Source organism: Rhinoderma darwinii, unplaced genomic scaffold (genome assembly GCF_050947455.1).
Source record: "Rhinoderma darwinii isolate aRhiDar2 unplaced genomic scaffold, aRhiDar2.hap1 Scaffold_442, whole genome shotgun sequence".
Lineage (NCBI taxonomy): Eukaryota > Metazoa > Chordata > Amphibia > Anura > Rhinodermatidae > Rhinoderma > Rhinoderma darwinii.
In genome coordinates, this window is record NW_027463882.1 from 134,932 (window position 1) to 160,195 (window position 25,264).

Below are 25,264 nucleotides of genomic sequence, written 5' to 3' on the forward strand. Positions count from 1 at the left end.
TGTTAGTGCAGAGTGTAACGTAAAGTGTAGGACCTGTGCCTTTGCTGTACTATGTTGTGCTACTTTGAGCCTGTGTCAAAGATATTGATTGATTGGGCTGGTTGACGGTATACTGTATGCTTGTGATTTGACCACTGATTGTTAACAAAGCTGCTTTCAATCCAAAAAGGTGGATGCAGACAGGTGATCTTTGGCCTGCTTCGGACCAAAAACCAGGAAAAATCCTCAGCGACTTAGTAGGGCCTCTTGTGAGGGGAGCCTGTCTGGCAGGCGCTATGCAACTCATACTTACCTGGCAGGGGAGATACCATGATCACTAAGGTGGTTCTCCCAGGGTGAGGCTCATCCATTGCACTTCGGGTGTGCTGACCCCTGCGATTTCCCCAAATGCGGGAAACTCGACTGCATAATTTGTGGTAGTGGGGGACTGCGTTCGCGCTTTCCCCTGATTTACTCTGGTGAAAAACAGTGCTTATTATTCAATGCTGACTATTACTAGTCAGAGATACTTGCTAGATCGATCGATCGAGCGAGCCAGCCATCAATTGACCTCTGGGTGGCCAAGAGGATTGGATACTCCTCTCTCCCTTATCAGCTGCCTTTGGTTTTGTGGCTTTCCTATGTGATGCTTTATCTCAATGTTAGTGCAGAGTGTAACGTAAAGTGTAGGACCTGTGCCTTTGCTGTACTATGTTGTGCTACTTTGAGCCTGTGTCAAAGATATTGATTGATTGGGCTGGTTGACGGTATACTGTATGCTTGTGATTTGACCACTGATTGTTAACAAAGCTGCTTTCAATCCAAAAAGGTGGATGCAGACAGGTGATCTTTGGCCTGCTTCGGACCAAAAACCAGGAAAAATCCTCAGCGACTTAGTAGGGCCTCTTGTGAGGGGAGCCTGTCTGGCAGGCGCTATGCAACTCATACTTACCTGGCAGGGGAGATACCATGATCACTAAGGTGGTTCTCCCAGGGTGAGGCTCATCCATTGCACTTCGGGTGTGCTGACCCCTGCGATTTCCCCAAATGCGGGAAACTCGACTGCATAATTTGTGGTAGTGGGGGACTGCGTTCGCGCTTTCCCCTGATTTACTCTGGTGAAAAACAGTGCTTATTAATCAATGCTGACTATTACTAGTCAGAGATACTTGCTAGATCGATCGATCGAGCGAGCCAGCCATCAATTGACCTCTGGGTGGCCAAGAGGATTGGATACTCCTCTCTCCCTTATCAGCTGCCTTTGGTTTTGTGGCTTTCCTATGTGATGCTTTATCTCAATGTTAGTGCAGAGTGTAACGTAAAGTGTAGGACCTGTGCCTTTGCTGTACTATGTTGTGCTACTTTGAGCCTGTGTCAAAGATATTGATTGATTGGGCTGGTTGACGGTATACTGTATGCTTGTGATTTGACCACTGATTGTTAACAAAGCTGCTTTCAATCCAAAAAGGTGGATGCAGACAGGTGATCTTTGGCCTGCTTCGGACCAAAAACCAGGAAAAATCCTCAGCGACTTAGTAGGGCCTCTTGTGAGGGGAGCCTGTCTGGCAGGCGCTATGCAACTCATACTTACCTGGCAGGGGAGATACCATGATCACTAAGGTGGTTCTCCCAGGGTGAGGCTCATCCATTGCACTTCGGGTGTGCTGACCCCTGCGATTTCCCCAAATGTGGGAAACTCGACTGCATAATTTGTGGTAGTGGGGGACTGCGTTCGCGCTTTCCCCTGATTTACTCTGGTGAAAAACAGTGCTTATTATTCAATGCTGACTATTACTAGTCAGAGATACTTGCTAGATCGATCGATCGAGCGAGCCAGCCATCAATTGACCTCTGGGTGGCCAAGAGGATTGGATACTCCTCTCTCCCTTATCAGCTGCCTTTGGTTTTGTGGCTTTCCTATGTGATGCTTTATCTCAATGTTAGTGCAGAGTGTAACGTAAAGTGTAGGACCTGTGCCTTTGCTGTACTATGTTGTGCTACTTTGAGCCTGTGTCAAAGATATTGATTGATTGGGCTGGTTGACGGTATACTGTATGCTTGTGATTTGACCACTGATTGTTAACAAAGCTGCTTTCAATCCAAAAAGGTGGATGCAGACAGGTGATCTTTGGCCTGCTTCAGACCAAAAACCAGGAAAAATCCTCAGCGACTTAGTAGGGCCTCTTGTGAGGGGAGCCTGTCTGGCAGGCGCTATGCAACTCATACTTACCTGGCAGGGGAGATACCATGATCACTAAGGTGGTTCTCCCAGGGTGAGGCTCATCCATTGCACTTCGGGTGTGCTGACCCCTGCGATTTCCCCAAATGCGGGAAACTCGACTGCATAATTTGTGGTAGTGGGGGACTGCGTTCGCGCTTTCCCCTGATTTACTCTGGTGAAAAACAGTGCTTATTATTCAATGCTGACTATTACTAGTCAGAGATACTTGCTAGATCGAGCGAGCCAGCCATCAATTGACCTCTGGGTGGCCAAGAGGATTGGATACTCCTCTCTCCCTTATCAGCTGCCTTTGGTTTTGTGGCTTTCCTATGTGATGCTTTATCTCAATGTTAGTGCAGAGTGTAACGTAAAGTGTAGGACCTGTGCCTTTGCTGTACTATGTTGTGCTACTTTGAGCCTGTGTCAAAGATATTGATTGATTGGGCTGGTTGACGGTATACTGTATGCTTGTGATTTGACCACTGATTGTTAACAAAGCTGCTTTCAATCCAAAAAGGTGGATGCAGACAGGTGATCTTTGGCCTGCTTCGGACCAAAAACCAGGAAAAATCCTCAGCGACTTAGTAGGGCCTCTTGTGAGGGGAGCCTGTCTGGCAGGCGCTATGCAACTCATACTTACCTGGCAGGGGAGATACCATGATCACTAAGGTGGTTCTCCCAGGGTGAGGCTCATCCATTGCACTTCGGGTGTGCTGACCCCTGCGATTTCCCCAAATGCGGGAAACTCGACTGCATAATTTGTGGTAGTGGGGGACTGCGTTCGCGCTTTCCCCTGATTTACTCTGGTGAAAAACAGTGCTTATTATTCAATGCTGACTATTACTAGTCAGAGATACTTGCTAGATCGATCGATCGAGCGAGCCAGCCATCAATTGACCTCTGGGTGGCCAAGAGGATTGGATACTCCTCTCTCCCTTATCAGCTGCCTTTGGTTTTGTGGCTTTCCTATGTGATGCTTTATCTCAATGTTAGTGCAGAGTGTAACGTAAAGTGTAGGACCTGTGCCTTTGCTGTACTATGTTGTGCTACTTTGAGCCTGTGTCAAAGATATTGATTGATTGGGCTGGTTGACGGTATACTGTATGCTTGTGATTTGACCACTGATTGTTAACAAAGCTGCTTTCAATCCAAAAAGGTGGATGCAGACAGGTGATCTTTGGCCTGCTTCGGACCAAAAACCAGGAAAAATCCTCAGCGACTTAGTAGGGCCTCTTGTGAGGGGAGCCTGTCTGGCAGGCGCTATGCAACTCATACTTACCTGGCAGGGGAGATACCATGATCACTAAGGTGGTTCTCCCAGGGTGAGGCTCATCCATTGCACTTCGGGTGTGCTGACCCCTGCGATTTCCCCAAATGCGGGAAACTCGACTGCATAATTTGTGGTAGTGGGGGACTGCGTTCGCGCTTTCCCCTGATTTACTCTGGTGAAAAACAGTGCTTATTAATCAATGCTGACTATTACTAGTCAGAGATACTTGCTAGATCGATCGATCGAGCGAGCCAGCCATCAATTGACCTCTGGGTGGCCAAGAGGATTGGATACTCCTCTCTCCCTTATCAGCTGCCTTTGGTTTTGTGGCTTTCCTATGTGATGCTTTATCTCAATGTTAGTGCAGAGTGTAACGTAAAGTGTAGGACCTGTGCCTTTGCTGTACTATGTTGTGCTACTTTGAGCCTGTGTCAAAGATATTGATTGATTGGGCTGGTTGACGGTATACTGTATGCTTGTGATTTGACCACTGATTGTTAACAAAGCTGCTTTCAATCCAAAAAGGTGGATGCAGACAGGTGATCTTTGGCCTGCTTCGGACCAAAAACCAGGAAAAATCCTCAGCGACTTAGTAGGGCCTCTTGTGAGGGGAGCCTGTCTGGCAGGCGCTATGCAACTCATACTTACCTGGCAGGGGAGATACCATGATCACTAAGGTGGTTCTCCCAGGGTGAGGCTCATCCATTGCACTTCGGGTGTGCTGACCCCTGCGATTTCCCCAAATGTGGGAAACTCGACTGCATAATTTGTGGTAGTGGGGGACTGCGTTCGCGCTTTCCCCTGATTTACTCTGGTGAAAAACAGTGCTTATTATTCAATGCTGACTATTACTAGTCAGAGATACTTGCTAGATCGATCGATCGAGCGAGCCAGCCATCAATTGACCTCTGGGTGGCCAAGAGGATTGGATACTCCTCTCTCCCTTATCAGCTGCCTTTGGTTTTGTGGCTTTCCTATGTGATGCTTTATCTCAATGTTAGTGCAGAGTGTAACGTAAAGTGTAGGACCTGTGCCTTTGCTGTACTATGTTGTGCTACTTTGAGCCTGTGTCAAAGATATTGATTGATTGGGCTGGTTGACGGTATACTGTATGCTTGTGATTTGACCACTGATTGTTAACAAAGCTGCTTTCAATCCAAAAAGGTGGATGCAGACAGGTGATCTTTGGCCTGCTTCGGACCAAAAACCAGGAAAAATCCTCAGCGACTTAGTAGGGCCTCTTGTGAGGGGAGCCTGTCTGGCAGGCGCTATGCAACTCATACTTACCTGGCAGGGGAGATACCATGATCACTAAGGTGGTTCTCCCAGGGTGAGGCTCATCCATTGCACTTCGGGTGTGCTGACCCCTGCGATTTCCCCAAATGCGGGAAACTCGACTGCATAATTTGTGGTAGTGGGGGACTGCGTTCGCGCTTTCCCCTGATTTACTCTGGTGAAAAACAGTGCTTATTATTCAATGCTGACTATTACTAGTCAGAGATACTTGCTAGATCGATCGATCGAGCTAGCCAGCCATCAATTGACCTCTGGGTGGCCAAGAGGATTGGATACTCCTCTCTCCCTTATCAGCTGCCTTTGGTTTTGTGGCTTTCCTATGTGATGCTTTATCTCAATGTTAGTGCAGAGTGTAACGTAAAGTGTAGGACCTGTGCCTATGTTGTGCTACTTTGAGCCTGTGTCAAAGATATTGATTGATTGGGCTGGTTGACGGTATACTGTATGCTTGTGATTTGACCACTGATTGTTAACAAAGCTGCTTTCAATCCAAAAAGGTGGATGCAGACAGGTGATCTTTGGCCTGCTTCGGACCAAAAACCAGGAAAAATCCTCAGCGACTTAGTAGGGCCTCTTGTGAGGGGAGCCTGTCTGGCAGGCGCTATGCAACTCATACTTACCTGGCAGGGGAGATACCATGATCACTAAGGTGGTTCTCCCAGGGTGAGGCTCATCCATTGCACTTCGGGTGTGCTGACCCCTGCGATTTCCCCAAATGTGGGAAACTCGACTGCATAATTTGTGGTAGTGGGGGACTGCGTTCGCGCTTTCCCCTGATTTACTCTGGTGAAAAACAGTGCTTATTATTCAATGCTGACTATTACTAGTCAGAGATACTTGCTAGATCGATCGATCGAGCGAGCCAGCCATCAATTGACCTCTGGGTGGCCAAGAGGATTGGATACTCCTCTCTCCCTTATCAGCTGCCTTTGGTTTTGTGGCTTTCCTATGTGATGCTTTATCTCAATGTTAGTGCAGAGTGTAACGTAAAGTGTAGGACCTGTGCCTTTGCTGTACTATGTTGTGCTACTTTGAGCCTGTGTCAAAGATATTGATTGATTGGGCTGGTTGACGGTATACTGTATGCTTGTGATTTGACCACTGATTGTTAACAAAGCTGCTTTCAATCCAAAAAGGTGGATGCAGACAGGTGATCTTTGGCCTGCTTCGGACCAAAAACCAGGAAAAATCCTCAGCGACTTAGTAGGGCCTCTTGTGAGGGGAGCCTGTCTGGCAGGCGCTATGCAACTCATACTTACCTGGCAGGGGAGATACCATGATCACTAAGGTGGTTCTCCCAGGGTGAGGCTCATCCATTGCACTTCGGGTGTGCTGACCCCTGCGATTTCCCCAAATGCGGGAAACTCGACTGCATAATTTGTGGTAGTGGGGGACTGCGTTCGCGCTTTCCCCTGATTTACTCTGGTGAAAAACAGTGCTTATTATTCAATGCTGACTATTACTAGTCAGAGATACTTGCTAGATCGATCGATCGAGCGAGCCAGCCATCAATTGACCTCTGGGTGGCCAAGAGGATTGGATACTCCTCTCTCCCTTATCAGCTGCCTTTGGTTTTGTGGCTTTCCTATGTGATGCTTTATCTCAATGTTAGTGCAGAGTGTAACGTAAAGTGTAGGACCTGTGCCTATGTTGTGCTACTTTGAGCCTGTGTCAAAGATATTGATTGATTGGGCTGGTTGACGGTATACTGTATGCTTGTGATTTGACCACTGATTGTTAACAAAGCTGCTTTCAATCCAAAAAGGTGGATGCAGACAGGTGATCTTTGGCCTGCTTCGGACCAAAAACCAGGAAAAATCCTCAGCGACTTAGTAGGGCCTCTTGTGAGGGGAGCCTGTCTGGCAGGCGCTATGCAACTCATACTTACCTGGCAGGGGAGATACCATGATCACTAAGGTGGTTCTCCCAGGGTGAGGCTCATCCATTGCACTTCGGGTGTGCTGACCCCTGCGATTTCCCCAAATGTGGGAAACTCGACTGCATAATTTGTGGTAGTGGGGGACTGCGTTCGCGCTTTCCCCTGATTTACTCTGGTGAAAAACAGTGCTTATTATTCAATGCTGACTATTACTAGTCAGAGATACTTGCTAGATCGATCGATCGAGCGAGCCAGCCATCAATTGACCTCTGGGTGGCCAAGAGGATTGGATACTCCTCTCTCCCTTATCAGCTGCCTTTGGTTTTGTGGCTTTCCTATGTGATGCTTTATCTCAATGTTAGTGCAGAGTGTAACGTAAAGTGTAGGACCTGTGCCTTTGCTGTACTATGTTGTGCTACTTTGAGCCTGTGTCAAAGATATTGATTGATTGGGCTGGTTGACGGTATACTGTATGCTTGTGATTTGACCACTGATTGTTAACAAAGCTGCTTTCAATCCAAAAAGGTGGATGCAGACAGGTGATCTTTGGCCTGCTTCAGACCAAAAACCAGGAAAAATCCTCAGCGACTTAGTAGGGCCTCTTGTGAGGGGAGCCTGTCTGGCAGGCGCTATGCAACTCATACTTACCTGGCAGGGGAGATACCATGATCACTAAGGTGGTTCTCCCAGGGTGAGGCTCATCCATTGCACTTCGGGTGTGCTGACCCCTGCGATTTCCCCAAATGCGGGAAACTCGACTGCATAATTTGTGGTAGTGGGGGACTGCGTTCGCGCTTTCCCCTGATTTACTCTGGTGAAAAACAGTGCTTATTATTCAATGCTGACTATTACTAGTCAGAGATACTTGCTAGATCGATCGATCGAGCGAGCCAGCCATCAATTGACCTCTGGGTGGCCAAGAGGATTGGATACTCCTCTCTCCCTTATCAGCTGCCTTTGGTTTTGTGGCTTTCCTATGTGATGCTTTATCTCAATGTTAGTGCAGAGTGTAACGTAAAGTGTAGGACCTGTGCCTTTGCTGTACTATGTTGTGCTACTTTGAGCCTGTGTCAAAGATATTGATTGATTGGGCTGGTTGACGGTATACTGTATGCTTGTGATTTGACCACTGATTGTTAACAAAGCTGCTTTCAATCCAAAAAGGTGGATGCAGACAGGTGATCTTTGGCCTGCTTCGGACCAAAAACCAGGAAAAATCCTCAGCGACTTAGTAGGGCCTCTTGTGAGGGGAGCCTGTCTGGCAGGCGCTATGCAACTCATACTTACCTGGCAGGGGAGATACCATGATCACTAAGGTGGTTCTCCCAGGGTGAGGCTCATCCATTGCACTTCGGGTGTGCTGACCCCTGCGATTTCCCCAAATGCGGGAAACTCGACTGCATAATTTGTGGTAGTGGGGGACTGCGTTCGCGCTTTCTCCTGATTTACTCTGGTGAAAAACAGTGCTTATTATTCAATGCTGACTATTACTAGTCAGAGATACTTGCTAGATCGATCGATCGAGCGAGCCAGCCATCAATTGACCTCTGGGTGGCCAAGAGGATTGGATACTCCTCTCTCCCTTATCAGCTGCCTTTGGTTTTGTGGCTTTCCTATGTGATGCTTTATCTCAATGTTAGTGCAGAGTGTAACGTAAAGTGTAGGACCTGTGCCTTTGCTGTACTATGTTGTGCTACTTTGAGCCTGTGTCAAAGATATTGATTGATTGGGCTGGTTGACGGTATACTGTATGCTTGTGATTTGACCACTGATTGTTAACAAAGCTGCTTTCAATCCAAAAAGGTGGATGCAGACAGGTGATCTTTGGCCTGCTTCGGACCAAAAACCAGGAAAAATCCTCAGCGACTTAGTAGGGCCTCTTGTGAGGGGAGCCTGTCTGGCAGGCGCTATGCAACTCATACTTACCTGGCAGGGGAGATACCATGATCACTAAGGTGGTTCTCCCAGGGTGAGGCTCATCCATTGCACTTCGGGTGTGCTGACCCCTGCGATTTCCCCAAATGCGGGAAACTCGACTGCATAATTTGTGGTAGTGGGGGACTGCGTTCGCGCTTTCCCCTGATTTACTCTGGTGAAAAACAGTGCTTATTAATCAATGCTGACTATTACTAGTCAGAGATACTTGCTAGATCGATCGATCGAGCGAGCCAGCCATCAATTGACCTCTGGGTGGCCAAGAGGATTGGATACTCCTCTCTCCCTTATCAGCTGCCTTTGGTTTTGTGGCTTTCCTATGTGATGCTTTATCTCAATGTTAGTGCAGAGTGTAACGTAAAGTGTAGGACCTGTGCCTTTGCTGTACTATGTTGTGCTACTTTGAGCCTGTGTCAAAGATATTGATTGATTGGGCTGGTTGACGGTATACTGTATGCTTGTGATTTGACCACTGATTGTTAACAAAGCTGCTTTCAATCCAAAAAGGTGGATGCAGACAGGTGATCTTTGGCCTGCTTCGGACCAAAAACCAGGAAAAATCCTCAGCGACTTAGTAGGGCCTCTTGTGAGGGGAGCCTGTCTGGCAGGCGCTATGCAACTCATACTTACCTGGCAGGGGAGATACCATGATCATTAAGGTGGTTCTCCCAGGGTGAGGCTCATCCATTGCACTTTGGGTGTGCTGACCCCTGCGATTTCCCCAAATGCGGGAAACTCGACTGCATAATTTGTGGTAGTGGGGGACTGCGTTCGCGCTTTCCCCTGATTTACTCTGGTGAAAAACAGTGCTTATTATTCAATGCTGACTGTTACTAGTCAGAGGTACTTGTATGCTTGTGATTTAACCACCGATTGTCAACAAAGCTGTTTTTCAATCCAAAATGTGGTACATTATCTCTTTATATTTAGCTGTATACGCAGCCTTTGTCTCCCCCTCGTGGATGAACAACAGTGTGATCAGTGAAGTTTCTTTTTCTGCTGGGCTTCGAGAAGTCAGGGCATGGCGAGCCTTTCCCTAACCTAACCTATCCTTCCTCTCTGTCTCACAGGTGACGGCATGCAAATGTGGGGACTGCTTCATCGGCACGGCAATGCTCTGACCAGAAGCCGCCGCCCCATATGCTAATACCCTGGTTGCTGTGCATCTTGGAAGTGCTTAGACTTGAGCCTGTGTCTTATGGAATTTGGGGTGCCTGCACACCCCTGGCTCCGTACAATGAGGTGCATCCGTTTTTTGGCGCAGTTGGATCCAGACAAGTGATCTTTGGCCTGCTTCGGACCAAAAACCAGGAAAAATCCTCAGCGACTTAGTAGGGCCTCTTGTGAGGGGAGCCTGTCTGGCAGGCGCTATGCAACTCATACTTACCTGGCAGGGGAGATACCATGATCACTAAGGTGGTTCTCCCAGGGTGAGGCTCATCCATTGCACTTCGGGTGTGCTGACCCCTGCGATTTCCCCAAATGCGGGAAACTCGACTGCATAATTTGTGGTAGTGGGGGACTGCGTTCGCGCTTTCCCCTGATTTACTCTGGTGAAAAACAGTGCTTATTATTCAATGCTGACTATTACTAGTCAGAGATACTTGCTAGATCGAGCGAGCCAGCCATCAATTGACCTCTGGGTGGCCAAGAGGATTGGATACTCCTCTCTCCCTTATCAGCTGCCTTTGGTTTTGTGGCTTTCCTATGTGATGCTTTATCTCAATGTTAGTGCAGAGTGTAACGTAAAGTGTAGGACCTGTGCCTTTGCTGTACTATGTTGTGCTACTTTGAGCCTGTGTCAAAGATATTGATTGATTGGGCTGGTTGACGGTATACTGTATGCTTGTGATTTGACCACTGATTGTTAACAAAGCTGCTTTCAATCCAAAAAGGTGGATGCAGACAGGTGATCTTTGGCCTGCTTCGGACCAAAAACCAGGAAAAATCCTCAGCGACTTAGTAGGGCCTCTTGTGAGGGGAGCCTGTCTGGCAGGCGCTATGCAACTCATACTTACCTGGCAGGGGAGATACCATGATCACTAAGGTGGTTCTCCCAGGGTGAGGCTCATCCATTGCACTTCGGGTGTGCTGACCCCTGCGATTTCCCCAAATGCGGGAAACTCGACTGCATAATTTGTGGTAGTGGGGGACTGCGTTCGCGCTTTCCCCTGATTTACTCTGGTGAAAAACAGTGCTTATTATTCAATGCTGACTATTACTAGTCAGAGATACTTGCTAGATCGATCGATCGAGCGAGCCAGCCATCAATTGACCTCTGGGTGGCCAAGAGGATTGGATACTCCTCTCTCCCTTATCAGCTGCCTTTGGTTTTGTGGCTTTCCTATGTGATGCTTTATCTCAATGTTAGTGCAGAGTGTAACGTAAAGTGTAGGACCTGTGCCTTTGCTGTACTATGTTGTGCTACTTTGAGCCTGTGTCAAAGATATTGATTGATTGGGCTGGTTGACGGTATACTGTATGCTTGTGATTTGACCACTGATTGTTAACAAAGCTGCTTTCAATCCAAAAAGGTGGATGCAGACAGGTGATCTTTGGCCTGCTTCGGACCAAAAACCAGGAAAAATCCTCAGCGACTTAGTAGGGCCTCTTGTGAGGGGAGCCTGTCTGGCAGGCGCTATGCAACTCATACTTACCTGGCAGGGGAGATACCATGATCACTAAGGTGGTTCTCCCAGGGTGAGGCTCATCCATTGCACTTCGGGTGTGCTGACCCCTGCGATTTCCCCAAATGCGGGAAACTCGACTGCATAATTTGTGGTAGTGGGGGACTGCGTTCGCGCTTTCCCCTGATTTACTCTGGTGAAAAACAGTGCTTATTAATCAATGCTGACTATTACTAGTCAGAGATACTTGCTAGATCGATCGATCGAGCGAGCCAGCCATCAATTGACCTCTGGGTGGCCAAGAGGATTGGATACTCCTCTCTCCCTTATCAGCTGCCTTTGGTTTTGTGGCTTTCCTATGTGATGCTTTATCTCAATGTTAGTGCAGAGTGTAACGTAAAGTGTAGGACCTGTGCCTTTGCTGTACTATGTTGTGCTACTTTGAGCCTGTGTCAAAGATATTGATTGATTGGGCTGGTTGACGGTATACTGTATGCTTGTGATTTGACCACTGATTGTTAACAAAGCTGCTTTCAATCCAAAAAGGTGGATGCAGACAGGTGATCTTTGGCCTGCTTCGGACCAAAAACCAGGAAAAATCCTCAGCGACTTAGTAGGGCCTCTTGTGAGGGGAGCCTGTCTGGCAGGCGCTATGCAACTCATACTTACCTGGCAGGGGAGATACCATGATCACTAAGGTGGTTCTCCCAGGGTGAGGCTCATCCATTGCACTTCGGGTGTGCTGACCCCTGCGATTTCCCCAAATGTGGGAAACTCGACTGCATAATTTGTGGTAGTGGGGGACTGCGTTCGCGCTTTCCCCTGATTTACTCTGGTGAAAAACAGTGCTTATTATTCAATGCTGACTATTACTAGTCAGAGATACTTGCTAGATCGATCGATCGATCGAGCGAGCCAGCCATCAATTGACCTCTGGGTGGCCAAGAGGATTGGATACTCCTCTCTCCCTTATCAGCTGCCTTTGGTTTTGTGGCTTTCCTATGTGATGCTTTATCTCAATGTTAGTGCAGAGTGTAACGTAAAGTGTAGGACCTGTGCCTTTGCTGTACTATGTTGTGCTACTTTGAGCCTGTGTCAAAGATATTGATTGATTGGGCTGGTTGACGGTATACTGTATGCTTGTGATTTGACCACTGATTGTTAACAAAGCTGCTTTCAATCCAAAAAGGTGGATGCAGACAGGTGATCTTTGGCCTGCTTCAGACCAAAAACCAGGAAAAATCCTCAGCGACTTAGTAGGGCCTCTTGTGAGGGGAGCCTGTCTGGCAGGCGCTATGCAACTCATACTTACCTGGCAGGGGAGATACCATGATCACTAAGGTGGTTCTCCCAGGGTGAGGCTCATCCATTGCACTTCGGGTGTGCTGACCCCTGCGATTTCCCCAAATGCGGGAAACTCGACTGCATAATTTGTGGTAGTGGGGGACTGCGTTCGCGCTTTCCCCTGATTTACTCTGGTGAAAAACAGTGCTTATTATTCAATGCTGACTATTACTAGTCAGAGATACTTGCTAGATCGAGCGAGCCAGCCATCAATTGACCTCTGGGTGGCCAAGAGGATTGGATACTCCTCTCTCCCTTATCAGCTGCCTTTGGTTTTGTGGCTTTCCTATGTGATGCTTTATCTCAATGTTAGTGCAGAGTGTAACGTAAAGTGTAGGACCTGTGCCTTTGCTGTACTATGTTGTGCTACTTTGAGCCTGTGTCAAAGATATTGATTGATTGGGCTGGTTGACGGTATACTGTATGCTTGTGATTTGACCACTGATTGTTAACAAAGCTGCTTTCAATCCAAAAAGGTGGATGCAGACAGGTGATCTTTGGCCTGCTTCGGACCAAAAACCAGGAAAAATCCTCAGCGACTTAGTAGGGCCTCTTGTGAGGGGAGCCTGTCTGGCAGGCGCTATGCAACTCATACTTACCTGGCAGGGGAGATACCATGATCACTAAGGTGGTTCTCCCAGGGTGAGGCTCATCCATTGCACTTCGGGTGTGCTGACCCCTGCGATTTCCCCAAATGCGGGAAACTCGACTGCATAATTTGTGGTAGTGGGGGACTGCGTTCGCGCTTTCCCCTGATTTACTCTGGTGAAAAACAGTGCTTATTATTCAATGCTGACTATTACTAGTCAGAGATACTTGCTAGATCGATCGATCGAGCGAGCCAGCCATCAATTGACCTCTGGGTGGCCAAGAGGATTGGATACTCCTCTCTCCCTTATCAGCTGCCTTTGGTTTTGTGGCTTTCCTATGTGATGCTTTATCTCAATGTTAGTGCAGAGTGTAACGTAAAGTGTAGGACCTGTGCCTTTGCTGTACTATGTTGTGCTACTTTGAGCCTGTGTCAAAGATATTGATTGATTGGGCTGGTTGACGGTATACTGTATGCTTGTGATTTGACCACTGATTGTTAACAAAGCTGCTTTCAATCCAAAAAGGTGGATGCAGACAGGTGATCTTTGGCCTGCTTCGGACCAAAAACCAGGAAAAATCCTCAGCGACTTAGTAGGGCCTCTTGTGAGGGGAGCCTGTCTGGCAGGCGCTATGCAACTCATACTTACCTGGCAGGGGAGATACCATGATCACTAAGGTGGTTCTCCCAGGGTGAGGCTCATCCATTGCACTTCGGGTGTGCTGACCCCTGCGATTTCCCCAAATGCGGGAAACTCGACTGCATAATTTGTGGTAGTGGGGGACTGCGTTCGCGCTTTCCCCTGATTTACTCTGGTGAAAAACAGTGCTTATTAATCAATGCTGACTATTACTAGTCAGAGATACTTGCTAGATCGATCGATCGAGCGAGCCAGCCATCAATTGACCTCTGGGTGGCCAAGAGGATTGGATACTCCTCTCTCCCTTATCAGCTGCCTTTGGTTTTGTGGCTTTCCTATGTGATGCTTTATCTCAATGTTAGTGCAGAGTGTAACGTAAAGTGTAGGACCTGTGCCTTTGCTGTACTATGTTGTGCTACTTTGAGCCTGTGTCAAAGATATTGATTGATTGGGCTGGTTGACGGTATACTGTATGCTTGTGATTTGACCACTGATTGTTAACAAAGCTGCTTTCAATCCAAAAAGGTGGATGCAGACAGGTGATCTTTGGCCTGCTTCGGACCAAAAACCAGGAAAAATCCTCAGCGACTTAGTAGGGCCTCTTGTGAGGGGAGCCTGTCTGGCAGGCGCTATGCAACTCATACTTACCTGGCAGGGGAGATACCATGATCACTAAGGTGGTTCTCCCAGGGTGAGGCTCATCCATTGCACTTCGGGTGTGCTGACCCCTGCGATTTCCCCAAATGTGGGAAACTCGACTGCATAATTTGTGGTAGTGGGGGACTGCGTTCGCGCTTTCCCCTGATTTACTCTGGTGAAAAACAGTGCTTATTATTCAATGCTGACTATTACTAGTCAGAGATACTTGCTAGATCGATCGATCGATCGAGCGAGCCAGCCATCAATTGACCTCTGGGTGGCCAAGAGGATTGGATACTCCTCTCTCCCTTATCAGCTGCCTTTGGTTTTGTGGCTTTCCTATGTGATGCTTTATCTCAATGTTAGTGCAGAGTGTAACGTAAAGTGTAGGACCTGTGCCTTTGCTGTACTATGTTGTGCTACTTTGAGCCTGTGTCAAAGATATTGATTGATTGGGCTGGTTGACGGTATACTGTATGCTTGTGATTTGACCACTGATTGTTAACAAAGCTGCTTTCAATCCAAAAAGGTGGATGCAGACAGGTGATCTTTGGCCTGCTTCAGACCAAAAACCAGGAAAAATCCTCAGCGACTTAGTAGGGCCTCTTGTGAGGGGAGCCTGTCTGGCAGGCGCTATGCAACTCATACTTACCTGGCAGGGGAGATACCATGATCACTAAGGTGGTTCTCCCAGGGTGAGGCTCATCCATTGCACTTCGGGTGTGCTGACCCCTGCGATTTCCCCAAATGCGGGAAACTCGACTGCATAATTTGTGGTAGTGGGGGACTGCGTTCGCGCTTTCCCCTGATTTACTCTGGTGAAAAACAGTGCTTATTATTCAATGCTGACTATTACTAGTCAGAGATACTTGCTAGATCGAGCGAGCCAGCCATCAATTGACCTCTGGGTGGCCAAGAGGATTGGATACTCCTCTCTCCCTTATCAGCTGCCTTTGGTTTTGTGGCTTTCCTATGTGATGCTTTATCTCAATGTTAGTGCAGAGTGTAACGTAAAGTGTAGGACCTGTGCCTTTGCTGTACTATGTTGTGCTACTTTGAGCCTGTGTCAAAGATATTGATTGATTGGGCTGGTTGACGGTATACTGTATGCTTGTGATTTGACCACTGATTGTTAACAAAGCTGCTTTCAATCCAAAAAGGTGGATGCAGACAGGTGATCTTTGGCCTGCTTCGGACCAAAAACCAGGAAAAATCCTCAGCGACTTAGTAGGGCCTCTTGTGAGGGGAGCCTGTCTGGCAGGCGCTATGCAACTCATACTTACCTGGCAGGGGAGATACCATGATCACTAAGGTGGTTCTCCCAGGGTGAGGCTCATCCATTGCACTTCGGGTGTGCTGACCCCTGCGATTTCCCCAAATGCGGGAAACTCGACTGCATAATTTGTGGTAGTGGGGGACTGCGTTCGCGCTTTCCCCTGATTTACTCTGGTGAAAAACAGTGCTTATTATTCAATGCTGACTATTACTAGTCAGAGATACTTGCTAGATCGATCGATCGAGCGAGCCAGCCATCAATTGACCTCTGGGTGGCCAAGAGGATTGGATACTCCTCTCTCCCTTATCAGCTGCCTTTGGTTTTGTGGCTTTCCTATGTGATGCTTTATCTCAATGTTAGTGCAGAGTGTAACGTAAAGTGTAGGACCTGTGCCTTTGCTGTACTATGTTGTGCTACTTTGAGCCTGTGTCAAAGATATTGATTGATTGGGCTGGTTGACGGTATACTGTATGCTTGTGATTTGACCACTGATTGTTAACAAAGCTGCTTTCAATCCAAAAAGGTGGATGCAGACAGGTGATCTTTGGCCTGCTTCGGACCAAAAACCAGGAAAAATCCTCAGCGACTTAGTAGGGCCTCTTGTGAGGGGAGCCTGTCTGGCAGGCGCTATGCAACTCATACTTACCTGGCAGGGGAGATACCATGATCACTAAGGTGGTTCTCCCAGGGTGAGGCTCATCCATTGCACTTCGGGTGTGCTGACCCCTGCGATTTCCCCAAATGCGGGAAACTCGACTGCATAATTTGTGGTAGTGGGGGACTGCGTTCGCGCTTTCCCCTGATTTACTCTGGTGAAAAACAGTGCTTATTATTCAATGCTGACTATTACTAGTCAGAGATACTTGCTAGATCGATCGATCGATCGAGCGAGCCAGCCATCAATTGACCTCTGGGTGGCCAAGAGGATTGGATACTCCTCTCTCCCTTATCAGCTGCCTTTGGTTTTGTGGCTTTCCTATGTGATGCTTTATCTCAATGTTAGTGCAGAGTGTAACGTAAAGTGTAGGACCTGTGCCTTTGCTGTACTATGTTGTGCTACTTTGAGCCTGTGTCAAAGATATTGATTGATTGGGCTGGTTGACGGTATACTGTATGCTTGTGATTTGACCACTGATTGTTAACAAAGCTGCTTTCAATCCAAAAAGGTGGATGCAGACAGGTGATCTTTGGCCTGCTTCGGACCAAAAACCAGGAAAAATCCTCAGCGACTTAGTAGGGCCTCTTGTGAGGGGAGCCTGTCTGGCAGGCGCTATGCAACTCATACTTACCTGGCAGGGGAGATACCATGATCATTAAGGTGGTTCTCCCAGGGTGAGGCTCATCCATTGCACTTCGGGTGTGCTGACCCCTGCGATTTCCCCAAATGCGGGAAACTCGACTGCATAATTTGTGGTAGTGGGGGACTGCGTTCGCGCTTTCCCCTGATTTACTCTGGTGAAAAACAGTGCTTATTATTCAATGCTGACTGTTACTAGTCAGAGGTACTTGTATGCTTGTGATTTAACCACCGATTGTCAACAAAGCTGTTTTTCAATCCAAAATGTGGTACATTATCTCTTTATATTTAGCTGTATACGCAGCCTTTGTCTCCCCCTCGTGGATGAACAACAGTGTGATCAGTGAAGTTTCTTTTTCTGCTGGGCTTCGAGAAGTCAGGGCATGGCGAGCCTTTCCCTAACCTAACCTATCCTTCCTCTCTGTCTCACAGGTGACGGCATGCAAATGTGGGGACTGCTTCATCGGCACGGCAATGCTCTGACCAGAAGCCGCCGCCCCATATGCTAATACCCTGGTTGCTGTGCATCTTGGAAGTGCTTAGACTTGAGCCTGTGTCTTATGGAATTTGGGGTGCCTGCACACCCCTGGCTCCGTACAATGAGGTGCATCCGTTTTTTGGCGCAGTTGGATCCAGACAGGTGATCTTTGGCCTGCTTCGGACCAAAAACCAGGAAAAATCCTCAGCGACTTAGTAGGGCCTCTTGTGAGGGGAGCCTGTCTGGCAGGCGCTATGCAACTCATACTTACCTGGCAGGGGAGATACCATGATCACTAAGGTGGTTCTCCCAGGGTGAGGCTCATCCATTGCACTTCGGGTGTGCTGACCCCTGCGATTTCCCCAAATGCGGGAAACTCGACTGCATAATTTGTGGTAGTGGGGGACTGCGTTCGCGCTTTCCCCTGATTTACTCTGGTGAAAAACAGTGCTTATTAATCAATGCTGACTATTACTAGTCAGAGATACTTGCTAGATCGATCGATCGAGCGAGCCAGCCATCAATTGACCTCTGGGTGGCCAAGAGGATTGGATACTCCTCTCTCCCTTATCAGCTGCCTTTGGTTTTGTGGCTTTCCTATGTGATGCTTTATCTCAATGTTAGTGCAGAGTGTAACGTAAAGTGTAGGACCTGTGCCTTTGCTGTACTATGTTGTGCTACTTTGAGCCTGTGTCAAAGATATTGATTGATTGGGCTGGTTGACGGTATACTGTATGCTTGTGATTTGACCACTGATTGTTAACAAAGCTGCTTTCAATCCAAAAAGGTGGATGCAGACAGGTGATCTTTGGCCTGCTTCGGACCAAAAACCAGGAAAAATCCTCAGCGACTTAGTAGGGCCTCTTGTGAGGGGAGCCTGTCTGGCAGGCGCTATGCAACTCATACTTACCTGGCAGGGGAGATACCATGATCACTAAGGTGGTTCTCCCAGGGTGAGGCTCATCCATTGCACTTCGGGTGTGCTGACCCCTGCGATTTCCCCAAATGCGGGAAACTCGACTGCATAATTTGTGGTAGTGGGGGACTGCGTTCGCGCTTTCCCCTGATTTACTCTGGTGAAAAACAGTGCTTATTATTCAATGCTGACTATTACTAGTCAGAGATACTTGCTAGATCGATCGATCGAGCGAGCCAGCCATCAATTGACCTCTGGGTGGCCAAGAGGATTGGATACTCCTCTCTCCCTTATCAGCTGCCTTTGGTTTTGTGGCTTTCCTATGTGATGCTTTATCTCAATGTTAGTGCAGAGTGTAACGTAAAGTGTAGGACCTGTGCCTTTGCTGTACTATGTTGTGCTACTTTGAGCCTGTGTCAAAGATATTGATTGATTGGGCTGGTTGACGGTATACTGTATGCTTGTGATTTGACCACTGATTGTTAACAAAGCTGCTTTCAATCCAAAAAGGTGGATGCAGACAGGTGATCTTTGGCCTGCTTCGGACCAAAAACCAGGAAAAATCCTCAGCGACTTAGTAGGGCCTCTTGTGAGGGGAGCCTGTCTGGCAGGCGCTATGCAACTCATACTTACCTGGCAGGGGAGATACCATGATCACTAAGGTGGTTCTCCCAGGGTGAGGCTCATCCATTGCACTTCGGGTGTGCTGACCCCTGCGATTTCCCCAAATGCGGGAAACTCGACTGCATAATTTGTGGTAGTGGGGGACTGCGTTCGCGCTTTCCCCTGATTTACTCTGGTGAAAAACAGTGCTTATTATTCAATGCTGACTATTACTAGTCAGAGATACTTGCTAGATCGATCGATCGAGCGAGCCAGCCATCAATTGACCTCTGGGTGGCCAAGAGGATTGGATACTCCTCTCTCCCTTATCAGCTGCCTTTGGTTTTGTGGCTTTCCTATGTGATGCTTTATCTCAATGTTAGTGCAGAGTGTAACGTAAAGTGTAGGACCTGTGCCTTTGCTGTACTATGTTGTGCTACTTTGAGCCTGTGTCAAAGATATTGATTGATTGGGCTGGTTGACGGTATACTGTATGCTTGTGATTTGACCACTGATTGTTAACAAAGCTGCTTTCAATCCAAAAAGGTGGATGCAGACAGGTGATCTTTGGCCTGCTTCGGACCAAAAACCAGGAAAAATCCTCAGCGACTTAGTAGGGCCTCTTGTGAGGGGAGCCTGTCTGGCAGGCGCTATGCAACTCATACTTACCTGGCAGGGGAGATACCATGATCACTAAGGTGGTTCTCCCAGGGTGAGGCTCATCCATTGCACTTCGGGTGTGCTGACCCCTGCGATTTCCCCAAATGCGGGAAACTCGACTGCATAATTTGTGGTAGTGGGGGACTGCGTTCGCGCTTTCCCCTGATTTACTCTGGTGAAAAACAGTGCTTATTATTCAATGCTGACTATTACTAGTCAGAGATACTTGCTAGATCGATCGATCGAGCGAGCCAGCCATCAATTGACCTCTGGGTGGCCAAGAGGATTGGATACTCCTCTCTCCCTTATCAGCTGCCTTTGGTTTTGTGGCTTTCCTATGTGATGCTTTATCTCAATGTTAGTGCAGAGTGTAACGTAAAGTGTAGGACCTGTGCCTTTGCTGTACTATGTTGTGCTACTTTGAGCCTGTGTCAAAGATATTGATTGATTGGGCTGGTTGACGGTATACTGTATGCTTGTGATTTGACCACTGATTGTTAACAAAGCTGCTTTCAATCCAAAAAGGTGGATGCAGACAGGTGATCTTTGGCCTGCTTCGGACCAAAAACCAGGAAAAATCCTCAGCGACTTAGTAGGGCCTCTTGTGAGGGGAGCCTGTCTGGCAGGCGCTATGCAACTCATACTTACCTGGCAGGGGAGATACCATGATCACTAAGGTGGTTCTCCCAGGGTGAGGCTCATCCATTGCACTTCGGGTGTGCTGACCCCTGCGATTTCCCCAAATGCGGGAAACTCGACTGCATAATTTGTGGTAGTGGGGGACTGCGTTCGCGCTTTCCCCTGATTTACTCTGGTGAAAAACAGTGCTTATTATTCAATGCTGACTATTACTAGTCAGAGATACTTGCTAGATCGATCGATCGAGCGAGCCAGCCATCAATTGACCTCTGGGTGGCCAAGAGGATTGGATACTCCTCTCTCCCTTATCAGCTGCCTTTGGTTTTGTGGCTTTCCTATGTGATGCTTTATCTCAATGTTAGTGCAGAGTGTAACGTAAAGTGTAGGACCTGTGCCTTTGCTGTACTATGTTGTGCTACTTTGAGCCTGTGTCAAAGATATTGATTGATTGGGCTGGTTGACGGTATACTGTATGCTTGTGATTTGACCACTGATTGTTAACAAAGCTGCTTTCAATCCAAAAAGGTGGATGCAGACAGGTGATCTTTGGCCTGCTTCGGACCAAAAACCAGGAAAAATCCTCAGCGACTTAGTAGGGCCTCTTGTGAGGGGAGCCTGTCTGGCAGGCGCTATGCAACTCATACTTACCTGGCAGGGGAGATACCATGATCACTAAGGTGGTTCTCCCAGGGTGAGGCTCATCCATTGCACTTCGGGTGTGCTGACCCCTGCGATTTCCCCAAATGCGGGAAACTCGACTGCATAATTTGTGGTAGTGGGGGACTGCGTTCGCGCTTTCCCCTGATTTACTCTGGTGAAAAACAGTGCTTATTATTCAATGCTGACTATTACTAGTCAGAGATACTTGCTAGATCGATCGATCGAGCGAGCCAGCCATCAATTGACCTCTGGGTGGCCAAGAGGATTGGATACTCCTCTCTCCCTTATCAGCTGCCTTTGGTTTTGTGGCTTTCCTATGTGATGCTTTATCTCAATGTTAGTGCAGAGTGTAACGTAAAGTGTAGGACCTGTGCCTTTGCTGTACTATGTTGTGCTACTTTGAGCCTGTGTCAAAGATATTGATTGATTGGGCTGGTTGACGGTATACTGTATGCTTGTGATTTGACCACTGATTGTTAACAAAGCTGCTTTCAATCCAAAAAGGTGGATGCAGACAGGTGATCTTTGGCCTGCTTCGGACCAAAAACCAGGAAAAATCCTCAGCGACTTAGTAGGGCCTCTTGTGAGGGGAGCCTGTCTGGCAGGCGCTATGCAACTCATACTTACCTGGCAGGGGAGATACCATGATCACTAAGGTGGTTCTCCCAGGGTGAGGCTCATCCATTGCACTTCGGGTGTGCTGACCCCTGCGATTTCCCCAAATGCGGGAAACTCGACTGCATAATTTGTGGTAGTGGGGGACTGCGTTCGCGCTTTCCCCTGATTTACTCTGGTGAAAAACAGTGCTTATTATTCAATGCTGACTATTACTAGTCAGAGATACTTGCTAGATCGATCGATCGAGCGAGCCAGCCATCAATTGACCTCTGGGTGGCCAAGAGGATTGGATACTCCTCTCTCCCTTATCAGCTGCCTTTGGTTTTGTGGCTTTCCTATGTGATGCTTTATCTCAATGTTAGTGCAGAGTGTAACGTAAAGTGTAGGACCTGTGCCTTTGCTGTACTATGTTGTGCTACTTTGAGCCTGTGTCAAAGATATTGATTGATTGGGCTGGTTGACGGTATACTGTATGCTTGTGATTTGACCACTGATTGTTAACAAAGCTGCTTTCAATCCAAAAAGGTGGATGCAGACAGGTGATCTTTGGCCTGCTTCGGACCAAAAACCAGGAAAAATCCTCAGCGACTTAGTAGGGCCTCTTGTGAGGGGAGCCTGTCTGGCAGGCGCTATGCAACTCATACTTACCTGGCAGGGGAGATACCATGATCACTAAGGTGGTTCTCCCAGGGTGAGGCTCATCCATTGCACTTCGGGTGTGCTGACCCCTGCGATTTCCCCAAATGCGGGAAACTCGACTGCATAATTTGTGGTAGTGGGGGACTGCGTTCGCGCTTTCCCCTGATTTACTCTGGTGAAAAACAGTGCTTATTATTCAATGCTGACTATTACTAGTCAGAGATACTTGCTAGATCGATCGATCGAGCGAGCCAGCCATCAATTGACCTCTGGGTGGCCAAGAGGATTGGATACTCCTCTCTCCCTTATCAGCTGCCTTTGGTTTTGTGGCTTTCCTATGTGATGCTTTATCTCAATGTTAGTGCAGAGTGTAACGTAAAGTGTAGGACCTGTGCCTTTGCTGTACTATGTTGTGCTACTTTGAGCCTGTGTCAAAGATATTGATTGATTGGGCTGGTTGACGGTATACTGTATGCTTGTGATTTGACCACTGATTGTTAACAAAGCTGCTTTCAATCCAAAAAGGTGGATGCAGACAGGTGATCTTTGGCCTGCTTCGGACCAAAAACCAGGAAAAATCCTCAGCGACTTAGTAGGGCCTCTTGTGAGGGGAGCCTGTCTGGCAGGCGCTATGCAACTCATACTTACCTGGCAGGGGAGATACCATGATCACTAAGGTGGTTCTCCCAGGGTGAGGCTCATCCATTGCACTTCGGGTGTGCTGACCCCTGCGATTTCCCCAAATGCGGGAAACTCGACTGCATAATTTGTGGTAGTGGGGGACTGCGTTCGCGCTTTCCCCTGATTTACTCTGGTGAAAAACAGTGCTTATTATTCAATGCTGACTATTACTAGTCAGAGATACTTGCTAGATCGATCGATCGAGCGAGCCAGCCATCAATTGACCTCTGGGTGGCCAAGAGGATTGGATACTCCTCTCTCCCTTATCAGCTGCCTTTGGTTTTGTGGCTTTCCTATGTGATGCTTTATCTCAATGTTAGTGCAGAGTGTAACGTAAAGTGTAGGACCTGTGCCTTTGCTGTACTATGTTGTGCTACTTTGAGCCTGTGTCAAAGATATTGATTGATTGGGCTGGTTGACGGTATACTGTATGCTTGTGATTTGACCACTGATTGTTAACAAAGCTGCTTTCAATCCAAAAAGGTGGATGCAGACAGGTGATCTTTGGCCTGCTTCGGACCAAAAACCAGGAAAAATCCTCAGCGACTTAGTAGGGCCTCTTGTGAGGGGAGCCTGTCTGGCAGGCGCTATGCAACTCATACTTACCTGGCAGGGGAGATACCATGATCACTAAGGTGGTTCTCCCAGGGTGAGGCTCATCCATTGCACTTCGGGTGTGCTGACCCCTGCGATTTCCCCAAATGCGGGAAACTCGACTGCATAATTTGTGGTAGTGGGGGACTGCGTTCGCGCTTTCCCCTGATTTACTCTGGTGAAAAACAGTGCTTATTATTCAATGCTGACTATTACTAGTCAGAGATACTTGCTAGATCGATCGATCGAGCGAGCCAGCCATCAATTGACCTCTGGGTGGCCAAGAGGATTGGATACTCCTCTCTCCCTTATCAGCTGCCTTTGGTTTTGTGGCTTTCCTATGTGATGCTTTATCTCAATGTTAGTGCAGAGTGTAACGTAAAGTGTAGGACCTGTGCCTTTGCTGTACTATGTTGTGCTACTTTGAGCCTGTGTCAAAGATATTGATTGATTGGGCTGGTTGACGGTATACTGTATGCTTGTGATTTGACCACTGATTGTTAACAAAGCTGCTTTCAATCCAAAAAGGTGGATGCAGACAGGTGATCTTTGGCCTGCTTCGGACCAAAAACCAGGAAAAATCCTCAGCGACTTAGTAGGGCCTCTTGTGAGGGGAGCCTGTCTGGCAGGCGCTATGCAACTCATACTTACCTGGCAGGGGAGATACCATGATCATTAAGGTGGTTCTCCCAGGGTGAGGCTCATCCATTGCACTTTGGGTGTGCTGACCCCTGCGATTTCCCCAAATGCGGGAAACTCGACTGCATAATTTGTGGTAGTGGGGGACTGCGTTCGCGCTTTCCCCTGATTTACTCTGGTGAAAAACAGTGCTTATTATTCAATGCTGACTGTTACTAGTCAGAGGTACTTGTATGCTTGTGATTTAACCACCGATTGTCAACAAAGCTGTTTTTCAATCCAAAATGTGGTACATTATCTCTTTATATTTAGCTGTATACGCAGCCTTTGTCTCCCCCTCGTGGATGAACAACAGTGTGATCAGTGAAGTTTCTTTTTCTGCTGGGCTTCGAGAAGTCAGGGCATGGCGAGCCTTTCCCTAACCTAACCTATCCTTCCTCTCTGTCTCACAGGTGACGGCATGCAAATGTGGGGACTGCTTCATCGGCACGGCAATGCTCTGACCAGAAGCCGCCGCCCCATATGCTAATACCCTGGTTGCTGTGCATCTTGGAAGTGCTTAGACTTGAGCCTGTGTCTTATGGAATTTGGGGTGCCTGCACACCCCTGGCTCCGTACAATGAGGTGCATCCGTTTTTTGGCGCAGTTGGATCCAGACAGGTGATCTTTGGCCTGCTTCGGACCAAAAACCAGGAAAAATCCTCAGCGACTTAGTAGGGCCTCTTGTGAGGGGAGCCTGTCTGGCAGGCGCTATGCAACTCATACTTACCTGGCAGGGGAGATACCATGATCACTAAGGTGGTTCTCCCAGGGTGAGGCTCATCCATTGCACTTCGGGTGTGCTGACCCCTGCGATTTCCCCAAATGCGGGAAACTCGACTGCATAATTTGTGGTAGTGGGGGACTGCGTTCGCGCTTTCCCCTGATTTACTCTGGTGAAAAACAGTGCTTATTAATCAATGCTGACTATTACTAGTCAGAGATACTTGCTAGATCGATCGATCGAGCGAGCCAGCCATCAATTGACCTCTGGGTGGCCAAGAGGATTGGATACTCCTCTCTCCCTTATCAGCTGCCTTTGGTTTTGTGGCTTTCCTATGTGATGCTTTATCTCAATGTTAGTGCAGAGTGTAACGTAAAGTGTA

At 47.9% G+C, this 25,264-nt stretch overlaps 39 non-coding genes across 39 annotated transcripts; all 39 read left to right on the plus strand.

Moving 5' to 3' along the window:
• The first annotated feature begins 284 nt into the window (after window positions 1–284).
• LOC142714380 (U1 spliceosomal RNA) lies at window positions 285–448 on the plus strand. Its single transcript, XR_012870555.1, has one exon. It is a non-coding gene; the product is annotated as a U1 spliceosomal RNA (small nuclear RNA).
• A 475-nt stretch (window positions 449–923) lies between these two features.
• On the plus strand, window positions 924–1,087 carry LOC142714381 (U1 spliceosomal RNA). Its single transcript, XR_012870556.1, has one exon. It is a non-coding gene; the product is annotated as a U1 spliceosomal RNA (small nuclear RNA).
• Window positions 1,088–1,562: 475 nt separating this feature from the next.
• On the plus strand, window positions 1,563–1,726 carry LOC142714643 (U1 spliceosomal RNA). The gene has a single exon (XR_012870790.1). It is a non-coding gene; the product is annotated as a U1 spliceosomal RNA (small nuclear RNA).
• A 475-nt stretch (window positions 1,727–2,201) lies between these two features.
• Window positions 2,202–2,365, plus strand: LOC142714383 (U1 spliceosomal RNA). Its single transcript, XR_012870558.1, has one exon. It is a non-coding gene; the product is annotated as a U1 spliceosomal RNA (small nuclear RNA).
• Window positions 2,366–2,832: 467 nt separating this feature from the next.
• Window positions 2,833–2,996, plus strand: LOC142714385 (U1 spliceosomal RNA). The gene has a single exon (XR_012870559.1). It is a non-coding gene; the product is annotated as a U1 spliceosomal RNA (small nuclear RNA).
• A 475-nt stretch (window positions 2,997–3,471) lies between these two features.
• On the plus strand, window positions 3,472–3,635 carry LOC142714386 (U1 spliceosomal RNA). The gene has a single exon (XR_012870560.1). It is a non-coding gene; the product is annotated as a U1 spliceosomal RNA (small nuclear RNA).
• Window positions 3,636–4,110: 475 nt separating this feature from the next.
• On the plus strand, window positions 4,111–4,274 carry LOC142714286 (U1 spliceosomal RNA). The gene has a single exon (XR_012870469.1). It is a non-coding gene; the product is annotated as a U1 spliceosomal RNA (small nuclear RNA).
• A 475-nt stretch (window positions 4,275–4,749) lies between these two features.
• On the plus strand, window positions 4,750–4,913 carry LOC142714387 (U1 spliceosomal RNA). Its single transcript, XR_012870561.1, has one exon. It is a non-coding gene; the product is annotated as a U1 spliceosomal RNA (small nuclear RNA).
• A 465-nt stretch (window positions 4,914–5,378) lies between these two features.
• LOC142714298 (U1 spliceosomal RNA) lies at window positions 5,379–5,542 on the plus strand. Its single transcript, XR_012870480.1, has one exon. It is a non-coding gene; the product is annotated as a U1 spliceosomal RNA (small nuclear RNA).
• A 475-nt stretch (window positions 5,543–6,017) lies between these two features.
• On the plus strand, window positions 6,018–6,181 carry LOC142714388 (U1 spliceosomal RNA). Its single transcript, XR_012870562.1, has one exon. It is a non-coding gene; the product is annotated as a U1 spliceosomal RNA (small nuclear RNA).
• Window positions 6,182–6,646: 465 nt separating this feature from the next.
• LOC142714310 (U1 spliceosomal RNA) lies at window positions 6,647–6,810 on the plus strand. Its single transcript, XR_012870491.1, has one exon. It is a non-coding gene; the product is annotated as a U1 spliceosomal RNA (small nuclear RNA).
• A 475-nt stretch (window positions 6,811–7,285) lies between these two features.
• Window positions 7,286–7,449, plus strand: LOC142714389 (U1 spliceosomal RNA). Its single transcript, XR_012870563.1, has one exon. It is a non-coding gene; the product is annotated as a U1 spliceosomal RNA (small nuclear RNA).
• A 475-nt stretch (window positions 7,450–7,924) lies between these two features.
• On the plus strand, window positions 7,925–8,088 carry LOC142714620 (U1 spliceosomal RNA). Its single transcript, XR_012870772.1, has one exon. It is a non-coding gene; the product is annotated as a U1 spliceosomal RNA (small nuclear RNA).
• Window positions 8,089–8,563: 475 nt separating this feature from the next.
• LOC142714390 (U1 spliceosomal RNA) lies at window positions 8,564–8,727 on the plus strand. Its single transcript, XR_012870564.1, has one exon. It is a non-coding gene; the product is annotated as a U1 spliceosomal RNA (small nuclear RNA).
• Window positions 8,728–9,202: 475 nt separating this feature from the next.
• Window positions 9,203–9,366, plus strand: LOC142714633 (U1 spliceosomal RNA). The gene has a single exon (XR_012870781.1). It is a non-coding gene; the product is annotated as a U1 spliceosomal RNA (small nuclear RNA).
• A 593-nt stretch (window positions 9,367–9,959) lies between these two features.
• On the plus strand, window positions 9,960–10,123 carry LOC142714391 (U1 spliceosomal RNA). The gene has a single exon (XR_012870565.1). It is a non-coding gene; the product is annotated as a U1 spliceosomal RNA (small nuclear RNA).
• A 467-nt stretch (window positions 10,124–10,590) lies between these two features.
• On the plus strand, window positions 10,591–10,754 carry LOC142714392 (U1 spliceosomal RNA). The gene has a single exon (XR_012870566.1). It is a non-coding gene; the product is annotated as a U1 spliceosomal RNA (small nuclear RNA).
• Window positions 10,755–11,229: 475 nt separating this feature from the next.
• Window positions 11,230–11,393, plus strand: LOC142714393 (U1 spliceosomal RNA). Its single transcript, XR_012870567.1, has one exon. It is a non-coding gene; the product is annotated as a U1 spliceosomal RNA (small nuclear RNA).
• Window positions 11,394–11,868: 475 nt separating this feature from the next.
• On the plus strand, window positions 11,869–12,032 carry LOC142714322 (U1 spliceosomal RNA). Its single transcript, XR_012870502.1, has one exon. It is a non-coding gene; the product is annotated as a U1 spliceosomal RNA (small nuclear RNA).
• A 479-nt stretch (window positions 12,033–12,511) lies between these two features.
• Window positions 12,512–12,675, plus strand: LOC142714397 (U1 spliceosomal RNA). Its single transcript, XR_012870569.1, has one exon. It is a non-coding gene; the product is annotated as a U1 spliceosomal RNA (small nuclear RNA).
• Window positions 12,676–13,142: 467 nt separating this feature from the next.
• LOC142714398 (U1 spliceosomal RNA) lies at window positions 13,143–13,306 on the plus strand. Its single transcript, XR_012870570.1, has one exon. It is a non-coding gene; the product is annotated as a U1 spliceosomal RNA (small nuclear RNA).
• A 475-nt stretch (window positions 13,307–13,781) lies between these two features.
• On the plus strand, window positions 13,782–13,945 carry LOC142714399 (U1 spliceosomal RNA). The gene has a single exon (XR_012870571.1). It is a non-coding gene; the product is annotated as a U1 spliceosomal RNA (small nuclear RNA).
• A 475-nt stretch (window positions 13,946–14,420) lies between these two features.
• LOC142714334 (U1 spliceosomal RNA) lies at window positions 14,421–14,584 on the plus strand. The gene has a single exon (XR_012870513.1). It is a non-coding gene; the product is annotated as a U1 spliceosomal RNA (small nuclear RNA).
• A 479-nt stretch (window positions 14,585–15,063) lies between these two features.
• On the plus strand, window positions 15,064–15,227 carry LOC142714400 (U1 spliceosomal RNA). Its single transcript, XR_012870572.1, has one exon. It is a non-coding gene; the product is annotated as a U1 spliceosomal RNA (small nuclear RNA).
• Window positions 15,228–15,694: 467 nt separating this feature from the next.
• Window positions 15,695–15,858, plus strand: LOC142714401 (U1 spliceosomal RNA). Its single transcript, XR_012870573.1, has one exon. It is a non-coding gene; the product is annotated as a U1 spliceosomal RNA (small nuclear RNA).
• A 475-nt stretch (window positions 15,859–16,333) lies between these two features.
• LOC142714403 (U1 spliceosomal RNA) lies at window positions 16,334–16,497 on the plus strand. Its single transcript, XR_012870575.1, has one exon. It is a non-coding gene; the product is annotated as a U1 spliceosomal RNA (small nuclear RNA).
• Window positions 16,498–16,976: 479 nt separating this feature from the next.
• On the plus strand, window positions 16,977–17,140 carry LOC142714568 (U1 spliceosomal RNA). The gene has a single exon (XR_012870726.1). It is a non-coding gene; the product is annotated as a U1 spliceosomal RNA (small nuclear RNA).
• Window positions 17,141–17,733: 593 nt separating this feature from the next.
• Window positions 17,734–17,897, plus strand: LOC142714404 (U1 spliceosomal RNA). Its single transcript, XR_012870576.1, has one exon. It is a non-coding gene; the product is annotated as a U1 spliceosomal RNA (small nuclear RNA).
• Window positions 17,898–18,372: 475 nt separating this feature from the next.
• Window positions 18,373–18,536, plus strand: LOC142714405 (U1 spliceosomal RNA). Its single transcript, XR_012870577.1, has one exon. It is a non-coding gene; the product is annotated as a U1 spliceosomal RNA (small nuclear RNA).
• Window positions 18,537–19,011: 475 nt separating this feature from the next.
• On the plus strand, window positions 19,012–19,175 carry LOC142714406 (U1 spliceosomal RNA). The gene has a single exon (XR_012870578.1). It is a non-coding gene; the product is annotated as a U1 spliceosomal RNA (small nuclear RNA).
• A 475-nt stretch (window positions 19,176–19,650) lies between these two features.
• On the plus strand, window positions 19,651–19,814 carry LOC142714408 (U1 spliceosomal RNA). The gene has a single exon (XR_012870579.1). It is a non-coding gene; the product is annotated as a U1 spliceosomal RNA (small nuclear RNA).
• Window positions 19,815–20,289: 475 nt separating this feature from the next.
• On the plus strand, window positions 20,290–20,453 carry LOC142714410 (U1 spliceosomal RNA). The gene has a single exon (XR_012870581.1). It is a non-coding gene; the product is annotated as a U1 spliceosomal RNA (small nuclear RNA).
• Window positions 20,454–20,928: 475 nt separating this feature from the next.
• On the plus strand, window positions 20,929–21,092 carry LOC142714411 (U1 spliceosomal RNA). The gene has a single exon (XR_012870582.1). It is a non-coding gene; the product is annotated as a U1 spliceosomal RNA (small nuclear RNA).
• A 475-nt stretch (window positions 21,093–21,567) lies between these two features.
• LOC142714412 (U1 spliceosomal RNA) lies at window positions 21,568–21,731 on the plus strand. Its single transcript, XR_012870583.1, has one exon. It is a non-coding gene; the product is annotated as a U1 spliceosomal RNA (small nuclear RNA).
• A 475-nt stretch (window positions 21,732–22,206) lies between these two features.
• On the plus strand, window positions 22,207–22,370 carry LOC142714413 (U1 spliceosomal RNA). The gene has a single exon (XR_012870584.1). It is a non-coding gene; the product is annotated as a U1 spliceosomal RNA (small nuclear RNA).
• Window positions 22,371–22,845: 475 nt separating this feature from the next.
• On the plus strand, window positions 22,846–23,009 carry LOC142714414 (U1 spliceosomal RNA). The gene has a single exon (XR_012870585.1). It is a non-coding gene; the product is annotated as a U1 spliceosomal RNA (small nuclear RNA).
• Window positions 23,010–23,484: 475 nt separating this feature from the next.
• Window positions 23,485–23,648, plus strand: LOC142714415 (U1 spliceosomal RNA). The gene has a single exon (XR_012870586.1). It is a non-coding gene; the product is annotated as a U1 spliceosomal RNA (small nuclear RNA).
• A 475-nt stretch (window positions 23,649–24,123) lies between these two features.
• Window positions 24,124–24,287, plus strand: LOC142714634 (U1 spliceosomal RNA). The gene has a single exon (XR_012870782.1). It is a non-coding gene; the product is annotated as a U1 spliceosomal RNA (small nuclear RNA).
• A 593-nt stretch (window positions 24,288–24,880) lies between these two features.
• LOC142714416 (U1 spliceosomal RNA) lies at window positions 24,881–25,044 on the plus strand. The gene has a single exon (XR_012870587.1). It is a non-coding gene; the product is annotated as a U1 spliceosomal RNA (small nuclear RNA).
• The last annotated feature ends 220 nt before the right edge of the window (window positions 25,045–25,264 follow it).